This window comes from Nyctibius grandis, chromosome 3 (genome assembly GCF_013368605.1).
Source record: "Nyctibius grandis isolate bNycGra1 chromosome 3, bNycGra1.pri, whole genome shotgun sequence".
Lineage (NCBI taxonomy): Eukaryota > Metazoa > Chordata > Aves > Nyctibiiformes > Nyctibiidae > Nyctibius > Nyctibius grandis.
In genome coordinates, this window is record NC_090660.1 from 5468091 (window position 1) to 5480807 (window position 12717).

Below are 12717 nucleotides of genomic sequence, written 5' to 3' on the forward strand. Positions count from 1 at the left end.
CCACCTCCCTGGGCAGCCCCTTCCAATGGCTAATGACACTTTCTGAAAAGAAACTTCCTAATGTCCAACCTGAACCTCCCCTGGTGAAGCTTGAAGCCGTGTCCTCTTGTCCTATCGCCAGTTGCCTGGGAGAAGAGGCCGACTCCCACTTCACTACAACCTCCCTTCAGGTAGTTGTAGACTGTAATAAGGTCACCTCTGAGCCTCTTCTTCTCCAGGCTAAACAACCCCAGCTCCCTCAGCCGTTCCTCGTAGGTCAGACCCTCCAGACCCTTCACCAGCTTGGTTGCCCTCCTCTGGACTCGCTCCAACACCTCAACATCTTTCTTGAAGTGCAGGGCCCAGAACTGGACACAGGATTCAAGGTGCGGCCTCACCAGTGCCGAGTACAGAGGGACGATCACTCCCCTAGACCGGCTGGCTACACTATTCCTAATAGAGGCCAGGATGCCATTGGCCTTCTTGGCCACCTGGGCACACTGCTGGCTCATGTTCAGCCGGCTGTCGATCAGCACTCCCAGGTCTCTTTCTGCCAGGCCACTTTCTAACCACTAGCCCTTGCTGCTATGGGCAACCCATGGCCTACAGCCTCTTCCAGATGTTCCAAGAAACTTGTCTCATCAGTTCTCTACAGAAGCCACTTGACTTACACTCAAGGACAAGCAAGCAGAGAAGGCTGTATTTCAAATATGTGTGAGTCCCAAAGGCCTCACTCAACCAAGTCAGCCATTTTGATAAAAACAAACAAAAAAAACCCCAAACAAAAAAGCCAAAAAACCACACCCTATCCTAGCACGATGCAGACATCAGGGTACAGACACATCTGTAATTATAACTACTATATAATAACTGCTGTGAGCAGTAGCTCATAGAAGACATAGTTCATACTTCAAGGGATCATCTCAAATCTTCAAAGTTAATGGGGAAGTCATGGGCATTGAGGGTTTTTTTTTTCCTGTTAAGCACAAACTATTCACAATTATGAGTTAAAATGTCCATGGACTTAAAATTTAGAACAGAAAAGCTGAAAAGTAATTTTTCTTTTACTTTTCAGGCAAGATATCTGTTCAGGTCTAGATAACTGTCAACAGTATGATGTTGGTTATGAATGCCAAGAGAAACGTAGGCCCAGAGTTTCTGGATTTTATTTATAAACCAAAAGACAACTTAAGCATGAATTAAGTCTACTTGTTTTGCATGATTTGCAAGCCTTAGTACCATTTCTACTCCTTTCTATATAAGAATTTGGCATTATAAGGAACGAGGTAATCCTCTCCCACCTTCCATGCACACACACATATGGGCAGCTTCTTACATGTTTCAAAAAGCCACTGCTAAAGTTAACAACGTACAATAAAAAGGTACAAAAAAAGCAAAACAGTTTGCAGTGCCCTTTACATAAAATCTAGTGTCTTTCAACGATTATTTAGAATGGCTTTTTATTTTATTTAGAACACTTTTAACTAAAATATCATGTTTTGGGAGAACTCAAAACTACTTTCTTTTTAAAAAAAAAGGTAAAGGTAAGAATATACTTCTCCATACTTTTACTAAAAACCCCTCAAAACAATTCAATTCATTCTGCGTGAACTTGAAAGTACAGAGTTAAAGCTCACATCTTTCTAACTTGTTTCTTTAGTATTAAGTGGTACTTCTAACAATAGGAGAAGAAAAGAGGCTGTCGTGTCTCAGTAACTCACTGAAGCACCAAACGGTTCTGCAGTCCATCCCCTCCATCATTACTGTCTACTGACATGACTGTTTTATGCATTTGTGCTTCTACTGCCACCTCTCCGACTGCAGTGTTGGCAGTCACGCAGCACTTCCCAAACACTTGCAGCACAACCCCAGCTGAGAGTTGAGGAACTGCATCTAACAGCGCAGTGCCAGAAAGATCAGAAAATCAACTTCTGTGTTCACACACAGGTTGCATTTTCTTAACTGAAGAGATCACAGAATCAACCAGGTTGGAAGAGACCTCAGGGATCATCGAGTCCAACCGTTGCCCTGATACCACCATGTCAACTAGACCATGGCACTAAGTGCCATGTCCAGTCTTTTCTTAAACACATCCAGAGATGGTGACTCCACCACCTCCCTGGGCAGCCCATTCCAATGTCTAATGACTCTTTCCGAAAAGAAATTCTTCCTAATGTCCAGCCTGAACCTCCACGGCGAAGCTTGAGGCTGTGTCCTCTTGTCCTATTGCTAGTTGCCTGGGAGAAGAGGCCGACTCCCACTTCACTACAACCTCCCTTCAGGTAGTTGTAGACTGCAATAAGGTCACCTCTGAGCCTCCTCTTCTCCAGGCTAAACAACCCCAGCTCCCTCAGCCGTTCCTCATAGGTCAGACCCTCCAGACCCTTCACCAGCTTGGTCGCCCTCCTCTGGACTCACTCCAACACCTCAACATCTTTCTTGAAGTGCGGGGATGACTATCACTTGAAGCAGTAACAGTAAAAATCAAAGTGAATGCATGTCCTTTGACTCCTTGACTATACTTAACTTCAGAACTTTACACCAACTATAGAAATATTCTTGGAAAAGCCCCGTGGGACTTCAAACTGCTGATAGCATCTCTAAGAGGTATTTGCAAATTCTACACACAAACATCATGGCAATAGTCTAATTAATACCAGTTACAGCTGGAAACATAATGCATATTATAGCCAGCTTCCTTCTACCACATAACACAGCTTAGAAAAGCAAGAATTATGCAGGGTATAAAAGATGTCCTGAGATAGTTATTACATAGTAGCTTTAAGAACATGTCCAAATTTAAAAGCAGTGACCCATACCTGTGGTTTTAATATGAATACCCAGGATTTTCATTGTTACACTAAAGAAGATGTTTCATTTTTTATGATTTCCCCTCTTAGCATTTCAGGAATCCACTGCCATCAGCACCTGCTTGTATAAGAATCACAAGGCAAAAGCAGCAAGTGATATGAGTTTAAAAAAAAAACAAAACTATTTCATCACTCACAAAAAAAGCTGGCAAGGGAAAAATGAGGCATGGTACAGCTCCTAAGAAAACTTACTTGCAGATTTCAAAAGAAACATTTTTACAAAGCTTACATTATCCCAGGATCCATTTTCTAAACCACTAAGTGTAGCTTTTTAACACATGCACTTCAAGGCAAGTTCACTGGTTCAGTAACATCTATGTGACAGCAGGATCAAAAATCCAAAGCTATACATTGCATATATATATATATATATATACACACACACATATATATATATATGATGAACACTCCCAACCTAACCGGCATTCATCCAAAAAGTTGAAGTGGCAGAGTGGTGACTGTACATCCTTTTAATTGACAGAACAATAACTAACCTAAAACTGCAATTTTCTCAAACCATACTTCAACTTTCACATAAGTTACTGAAGATTGGTAGTCATAGCTTGTGGTGGGTTGACACTGGCTGGATGCCAGGTGCCCACCAAGCTGCTCTATCACTCCCCCTCCTCAGCTGGACAAGGGAGAGAAAATATAATGAAAGGCTCATGGGTCGAGATAAGGTCAGGGAGAGATCACTCACCAATTACTGTCATGGGCAAAACAGACTCTGCTTGGGGAAATTAGTTCAATTTATTACCAATCAGATCAGAGTAGGACAATGGGAAAGAAAATCAAATCTTTAACAACTTTCCCCCACCCCTCCCCTTCTTCCCATGCTCAGCTTCACTCCCAGTTTCTCTACCTCTCTCCCCTCCACGTGGCGCAGGGGGACAGGGAATGGGGGTTGTGGTCAGTTCATCACACATTGTCTCTGCTGCTCCTTCCTCCTCAGGGGGAAGGACTCCTCACACTTTTCCCCTGCTCCAGCATGGGGTCCCTCCCACAGGAGACAGTCCTCCATGAACTTCTCTGGATGTGTTTAAGAGAAGACTGGACATGGCACTTAGTGCCATGGTCTAGTTGACATGGTGGTGTCAGGGCAGTGGTTGGACTCGATGATCCCAGAGGTCTCTTCCAACCTGGTTGATTCTGTGATTCTGTGATCCCAACACACACTCTAAAAGCGGAGCACAACAGGCTGCTCAGCATATAAAGGGGAAGTAGTATAAATAGCTGTAAAGTTACCCGGAAGGTTAATTAAGTTCCCTTCCTGTTCAGCAAGGCCTTCCTTGGCTAGAACTGCTCACCCACCCTCTCTCCTGTGAATGGGGATTCACACCGTTCACCCCACTAAGCTTGGACTGAGACCTTTTGCCTTACACACCAGCCAAATGCTGCAAACTTTTACATGTAATTTTTAAACTAGGAAGCACTACAATGCCAACAAATTGACATTATTGAGTTCTACTTTAAATGTCCAAATCACTGCCTTATTCTACAGTTTTACTCAAAACATTTGTAGAAAGGCTTTTTTTTTTTTTTAGAGATTATTAGGATATAGTGGTCTGGTAATATCCCATCCTTTCTTTAAAAAAGGACATACTACAAACACATCAATTTTTTTATAAGAGGTAATCTACATGGTATACTGCCACCTTTTACACAGTAACACACAAAGTAAAAAAATCCTTCTGGATCTAGATGGTTCTTATGAATGATATCTTGTACAAATCATTCAGCATCAGCCCGGTTACCCTCAATCTAAATAATTTCATTTCCATCAGATGACTAAAGAAAAATTCCCTTCCCATTGCACTGGGAAGAGCACAAAACCCTTGCTCTTTATTTTGAAAATAGGTTTTTATATTGGCTTTTTTTTTTTTCTTTTTTTTTTCCAATAGGACTAGTGTTTCAGAAAACATCCAAAAAGATACAGTGTACTCTCACAAATGGCATATGTAATTCTCTCTGGCTAATTCCTTTTCATGAACAGACTAGTTCGAGGCCAACAGAAGTAGTTTCTACTGACTGGAAACAATGGTTCATCCTTTCGGACAAGCAGCACTTCTTCATTAGAAGTAGGGATATAGATTCTGAAGAAAACCACATGGTTGTTGACCACTGTTGTAACATCCTACAAAATACGGGGAGAAATTCCCACCCAAGTTTCACAGTACACATTACATATGGCAGCACTTTCTCATCCACACCAAAAGAGTAGGAATCTTTCCATCTTCCAAAGTCTTTTGAGAACCAGTAAGTCCCTCCTGTTAGTGACAGTATCTATCCTTCCCCTACAGTCCAAGGGTAAGATTTCCAATTCTGCAGGTCTAGGTTCAGCAAAACAAAATATAGACAAAAATGTATAATAAAGATCCTTGAAGTGTAACCTGTAATGCAATACCACCTGCTTTCCAGGAAGTCATTTTATGCTCTCCTATATACTTTAAAAAGCAACTGCTGCAATTTCAGCTAGAAGACCTTTGATTAACCTTTAATTAAGATTTTTAACTACACAAAACAGATATTCATACGAATATTTTAGAAGTGATAACTTGCAATGAATTGTCTGTTATCATTCTCAAAAAGAGATCCCAAAATGAAAGGCTGGTAGCTCTTTACTGAACCTTCAAGCTAGAAAGTACCAACTGGAAATATTTTTATATACTCTTGGTAACGTTTAAGAATTTGCAATACCATCATCCCATGTTCATTTTTATTCAGTGAGTTCAAATGTTGGGTTATCAAATTGCCTAAGGGGAGCCTTCCACTGGGTAAGACTGACTTTGAAAATCCTACCAGATGGGATCCCTACTAGGATCAGCCCTTAAGTTAACACCAAACATGCAGTCATCAAATCAGAAACGTCCAGGCAGGCATGCAAATTGTACTGCTAAGGTTTCTGACAGGAAAAAATCCTCCTAGGTCAAGAAAGAAACTTTTAAGACAATCCAAAGCAAAAGTCTTGTCTATCTCTTCCCTCCTCAAACTTTTGCAATCCCTTCCAGTTCAAAGGGCTAGGTATTGCGCAGCACAAAAATTAAAGGTCTCATTCCAGCCCTCCAGCCAGAATTTTTGTCCATATGTTTTCTCTTCAGAAGACTTATTTGTTTTACAATTAAGGAAAAACATGCGTCAGTTTCAGAGAAGAAATAACATGCATGTTTGCCTTTGAAAGAGATCATGGTTTTCTAAACAACTCTAGTATTGAAGTAAAGCCCAAAAATGCAGTAAAGAAACTAGACAGCAATTAAATAAAAATCCATTCCAATTTGGGTAAAAGCAAAATGGATTTCCAGCACAGACATCTACAAACACACACACTTTTTAAAGAGACCTATAACCAGCTTGTAGATCTACAACAGGACACATAAAAGAGTTCCATGAGCTATCTCCCTCTGTCTGCTGGCCCATGGGATTCTGCACACGCTTACATACAGTTGCAAAGTCCTTGAGCTGAAGTAAGTAAGACAAGCAACTTGTAGCAAGAACTCCGGAGAGCAGAAAATCCCCTGGTTTGGGAGAAACCTTGTAAGGATAAAAGTACTAAAGACTATCATACAAAATGCCATATGGGACATATACAACCTCAATAACGTTATTTCCCAGTGTCAACATGTCATTTATCCCCCCAATGACTCTGCTGGCATTTACAAAACCACTTTGATCTGACCTAAATACAGGCTACTGCTGAAAAGATAAATCCCTTTCCCCACACTCCACTCCTGTTGCAGCAACTGAGCAAAATGAGGGAACTGATCAGTATGGATTGTTTCACAGGAGGTTGAGTGGGAAGGATGGAAGGATGGGGTGGGGGGAGAAGAGACCAAGCCATCTTTAGCTACACGATTTCCAACACCCAACTCAACGCAAGCTGGAGGCACACAGAAGTGTGAGCATCCTTTCCAGCCAACTCTCATATTAGTCTGAAGCAATCACAGAACCATGGCCTAAGGAAGCCACACCAAGAAGAACTGTGGACACAAGGCTGCTACAACCACACTACTGGTAACTGCTGAGCCTGATGCCTGTTTCCAACCAAACCTGACAGAGCAGTTTGATTCTCTTCGATATGGAAGCTCCTAGAAGTTTTGTGAAAACAGATGATCACATAGAGAAAGGAGACTTTGTACTTTACCATTCAGCGCTATTAGCTATACTGTGAGCTCTCAACTTGTTAGGTGCTAGAGAACTAGGAAGAGGAGAAAAAGGTAGCAATGAAGGATGGAAATCCCTCGTTTAGAAGTTGGATCTTTGAATATCAAATTCAACCAAACACAAGACAGATATATTAAAATGCAGGTTTCCTTAGTATCACAGGACAGGACAGGATGGAAAAAAAAAATAAAAAACAAAAAACCACAGGAAACAGGTCAGAAAGATCCATACCAAAACTTACTATAAAAAAAAAAAATTGAATGAATCCAAGGATAGAAAGGCATTAGGCGAGAGATGTAGTAAGCTGGGATTGTTAAGTGTTATTCAACACTCCTCAGTGTTTGGCAATGAGGTTTTTTTGTGGACTCTAATAAGCTCATTAAATATTTGACAGGATATTGTGAAAACATTTGTGTCTAACTGAAACAGCACATTGTTTTTCCTGTAGTTTATTACAAATGTCATCACTTCAAAATAAACTAATTCATCAGCATTTTATCGCCCTTGAAGACTGTAAGATGAAAGGTATTGGGGTCTAGGGTTAAGCATCCTCAGCTTGGGTGGTAAACTATGCCCTGAGGCTCTGTGACATTAGATAACCAAGGAAGATTTTTTTTTTTTTTAATATATAATCAAGTTCTTGATACAGAAAAATGCCAAGTAACAACACACAAAACCCTATGGTTTTAGAGAACAAACTCCTCTTCCCTGCTGTCTTCTCCAAAAAGAAAAATAAAATTTTGCTTCACTAGAATCCAGATAGGTTCAAACAAGATTTTGATTACAACACTCAGACTTTATGGTCTGTAGAAGAATGTAAGTTTTAGCTATTAAACCTATGCAATAAGACACAAAGATACCTAGCTTAAACGTGCAGGTAATTAGTCTTTTGGAAGACTCTACCAAAGTGAACCAAGAGACTTTCAGTAGTGTCTGAAAGGGGACAATCGTTTCCTATTAGAAATGCTTACGTAAATATTCACATCAAACAAAATGCTGACCCAACCCAGAATCCAGACATACCAGTAGCAGCTTAAAATTATTAACCTTGACGGGTAACTGGCATTAATAATACACAGAGCAGTGCAGCAGTGTTTGACATTTTATTTGTTGCTCCTGCCACCCATAGAAATTATGCTTCATTCACATCAGAGACCTTTAATTAACCACTTGCTGTCATCCCTGCTATTTACAGTCCTAACAGGTCAAACACCTTCCTCTCTCAAGTCCTCATTTGACATTTGATGCAAACCTACCTCTGCTAGCACAACCAAAAGCCACCTCCTGCCTGCCTCGGGCTGTCACTCCCACCCCATACCATCCTCTCCCCTGTGGTGACAGCTGATGTGGCGTGCCCATACAGCAGACTGGATCAAGGAATGGATCCTCCTGAAGAACTTACAAAGAAGCTTCCCCCTCTCCCAGCCAGATCAATTATTTTAACTATTTTTGCCAGTGCAACGCACACCAGGAATGTTCAGACAGGACCGTGCAGAATGAAGGGGGTAATCTTTTACACCACTGTCAATGCCAAAAAGTGGGTAATCAAACTACAAGAAAATTGAGTGCTATATATGTGGAACATTACTTTCATACACCAGAAGATTTCATCTCATGCCTGATATAAAAGAAAAACAACCAGAGTTAGAAATGTATCTTAAGAGGAAGAGACTTATGCTGAAAGATGTCATTCCTTTCAGAGATGATGATGACCAAGTTGACAGAGAAATAACTTAACCAGTCACATTATTTATCCTCAAATAAAAAGGTCTAATCAACTTATGTTTTAATAAAAAGAAAAAAATATTTGAAATAGAAACAGTATTTCTACAGCGTTCAAGCGCCTGACAAATACTTGCACATATCTTTGGTTTATAGAGAATTCGGGGCTAAACAGACCAAACCCACTCTTTTGAAGGCAGCAAATGGCACCTACTACCCTGGATAGTTTGGATTAAAGAAAAGCATATCTTCTGGAGATGCTGAATAAATTTCAGCTACGTTACCTACCTTAAACACACCTGTATTTTAATACTGCACAACCTGAATATATATTTAAATATTGCTGATAGGTAGTGAAATGTTATTATTTTGATGTCACAAAATGGGAAGCCACAGGCAAGAGATTAAATGCTCACCAAAAAAACTTTTACGTGACCAAAAAAATGCAGTTATGTCTCCAACTGCTGACCAGCTCTGCTACCCTTAGGTCATGCTGCTTCTACCTCTTTGCTTGAACTTTTCTTTTATATTCACCCAGTAAATACCATTACAGCATGCAACAGAAAATGCACACTAAAAAGTCAGAATTCTGGAAGCGTAATGTCTAACAATGGTCAATATTAAGATGTAACTTTTAATAGTATAAGATACATATGTTTTAGGAAGCCAAGAACAAGAGTAATAAAGAACAGCATTTATTTTCTAATTGTCTCAAAGCAAGCACTTGCTAATTACAATCGTGAGTCAAGACTAAACAAATCCAATACAAGCATTGCATAAAAATTGGTGCATTCAAGACCTAAAGTTTACATTGAGCAAAGCTAAACCTAAAATGCTGCTACATCAGACCCAGGATATTTTAAAATGTTTACATTTACCATCTAAAATCGGTTTTTGTTTTGGTTTTCTTCCCAAGTGCTTAGCTAACATAGTGAAAAGACAACAAGGCAACTATCTCCCCTTCCACTCAGCACTATCAAGATGAATTTCATCATGCATATACTGTTTTAAAGTTTTAGTCTGTATTTTCAAGATGTTTTTAGTCTGACATGGCATTTATGGTACCTTTCCTCTAAATCAGATATTAAAAGATTGCTCATGTTGCACCAGATGCAATAGCAGAATGCTGATGTGGCACGAAAGGAAAGCCACAGTCTTATCTCGGAAAGAATAATACTCTCTGTAGCAAGAAAAACACAGCTTACATCTCCTCTGCAGCATCTTACACTACTGACTCATAAAAAAAAAAAAAACACAAAAGAATGTTTTTTTTCCCTGAATCTTTGAGAACACCCCCATGCACAGATGTTTTGCATATACTGGTGATTTTTAATCAAGAAAGTTTAGGCCTGGCTGCACCCACCCAAAAATCAAGAGAACTGCAATAAAAGAAAATAACTTGCTGCCATAAAACAGAGGAAGTAGAGTGTTTCAATGGTTTCCTGTTGAGAAAAAAAATCTGCTTGAAGTGCAGAGTAGCAAGCTATTAGCCCAATTTAACCTAGAAATCTGAGAGGCCCTATCTAACTATTAGCCATTTAAGAATTTAAAAGTCGACCAATATCCAGTCTTATCAAGGCAAAGCCATTGTTAAACTATGGAATATTTCCCTCATTTAATCCCTTGCTCTTCTGAAAGTTCAAATTGCACCATCTTGCTTATATTTGTGAACCCTTATACATTAAAACACCTACAGTATAAAAAGCATTTATGCTGCCAATATTACATCTATGGTATCCAGTGAGTTAAAAACATCTTGCCACAGCGCTGACCCCCATTAAAATTCCTCCTATCAAGCAGCAAACGATCCCTTTGCTACCCGAGTTTTGCACCAACCTAACAGTGAACTGCGAAACCACAAAAATAATATTTCCAAGCAGTTTTAGTAAGAGCAGTTTTCAGACAACCCCGAAACACGCGAAGGGGATGCTCAGCTCTCTGAGCTCACAGCGAAGGGCTCGGCTCTGAAACAAGGGACCAGAGCACGATGTCTTGCACCTCCCCGGCCTCCTCCTCCTCCTCCCCCTCGCACGTTCGCCAGCGCAGAGCTCCGGAGGAAGGGCCTTTCCCTGCCGGCAGCCACACGGCTGTGAGGCACAGAGCGGAGCAAGGCACGGCTTTACCACCCGCCCCGGCCGTCGCCAAGGGGAAGCGCAGCTTAAGGCCAGGACAAGGCTCCTGTCACACACCGCCCGATCGCGGGGAGCGGAGGAGAAAGCAGTGCCGCCTTCCGCCCACCCCGCCCGGGCAGGGAGGCGATGGGCAGCGCCGGCCGCACGGCCCCGGACGCCCCGCAGGGCCGGGGGGCGGGCAGGGGAGCAGGGCCGGGCCCGGCCCCTGCAGAACAAGCGCGAAACCCGCGTCCCGGGACGGGCTCCCCGGGCTGCTCGCCTGCCTCCGCCGCCGCCCGAGCCAGCCAGCCTCCGCCGCCGGCCCCGTACTCACCCGGGCGCGATGACCTGTCCGGGCCGCGCACACAGCTCCCGCACCACGCCGGGCCGCTCCGCTTTCAGCTTGCGCTCGGGGCCGGCCCGCTGCGGCCGGGTGCTGGCGCCGCTGGCGGCGGGCGGCGGGGCGGCGGGACCGGCGGCGGGGCGCGGGGCGGGCGGCAGCGGGGCGCACAGCGCCAGCACCGACCCTATCTGCACCGCCGCCCCCACCGACACCTTCCACTCCAGCAGCCGCAGCGGCCGCGGGCCCGGCGCCCGGATCTCCGTGATCACCCCCGCCGGGCCCTCCGCGCCGGGCCCGCCGCCCCTCTCCGCCGGCCCCTCCATCGTCCCGGCCGGGGGGGGGCTGTCGGTACGGCAACGCCCGCGCCGCCGCTGGCCCGGCAGTGGGGCCGCAGCCTGGCGCTGCCGATGGGGGGAGGGGGGATGGGGGCGCCCCAATAGTCACCGGCGGCACCGACAGGCAGCGAGGTCACGGGCGCTGTGCGCAGGCGCCGAGCGCCGGGCGTCCGACCGGGCTTAAAGGCACAGGCGCACCCAGCGGGCCGCGCGGAGGCGGTGCGGGAGAGCAGCGGCGGGGGCGGGGCGGGGAGGGGCGGGGCCGCGCGGTGCACGCTGGGCGCTGGAGTTCTCCCGCTCCCGCCGCCGGGCGGGAAAGGTGGCGGCGCGGCCGCGGCCGCCGAGCTGCTCCCCGGGGCCCGGGCGCTGCGAAGCCCGCGGCAGCCCCGTGCTGCTGTCCGCCCTCCCTGTGGCCTGGCCTGTCCCGGCCCGTGCTGCGGCGCGCTGGGCGGGAGCGGGGAGGAGGAGCGGGGGGTGGCCGGCAGAGCTGGGCTCAGGGGCGGGCAGGTCCCTGGGCCCGCAAACCCTGACAGAGACGTCCCCGCTGTCCTCCGCAGGGCTGGTTAGAGCTGAGGTCTGAGGTGTTCCTCAGGGTGTGCACGCACCTCCATCAGAAGAGGCCGTGGGAATGCCCCCCATCCGCCGCAGCCACCTTACAGAGTCCAGTTGTCTCTTCAGCCACGTGCCAAGGAGGGAGGCCTCGTGCAGCGTGCCAGGCCTCCTGTGGTGCGCCAAGGAGGGACGAGATGCTATAAGCATCCCTGGGAATGCACAACAACCTCAACATCTCAAGTACTTGTGCAGCACGTACACCAAATCTTCGTTCCTCGTTGGCGCTCCCAGAGTTAACGTGTCTGGAGCTAGGAGCTCAGAGCGGCAGGCACAAGGGGCTTCGCAAGAGGTCCTTTCCAGAGAGTGTTTGACTGACTTGCTAGCAGCCAGGATTTTGACGGGGAGAAGCCTGAGAGCGCACAGACTACGGGCAGTCACTAAACAGCAGGTTCTCCTGAGGTTTTTTTCTACTAACACGTAGAGGTATCATAAAACAAGAACAGTGTGGACTGGTTGGGAATTTGGCCTGCAAGACATTGCTGTGAACTTCATGGCAAGACTGGGTTGTGAGGCAGCCACCATCACCAACAACTAGAGATAGGGAAATTCTTGAATGAAAGTTGCCATGCATCTTTTATCAGCTACTT

At 44.9% G+C, this 12717-nt stretch overlaps 1 protein-coding gene across 1 annotated transcript in view; it reads right to left on the reverse strand.

Annotated features, from left to right (window-relative positions):
* CTDP1 (CTD phosphatase subunit 1) overlaps window positions 1–11296 on the reverse strand; it is a 114223-nt gene extending 102927 nt beyond the window's left edge. Inside the window, exon 1 of the mRNA XM_068396911.1 lies at window positions 11175–11296. The gene's annotated coding sequence lies outside the window, so the exon portion shown is untranslated. The remainder of the gene's footprint in view (window positions 1–11174) is intronic.
* Between the last annotated feature and the right edge of the window lie 1421 nt (window positions 11297–12717).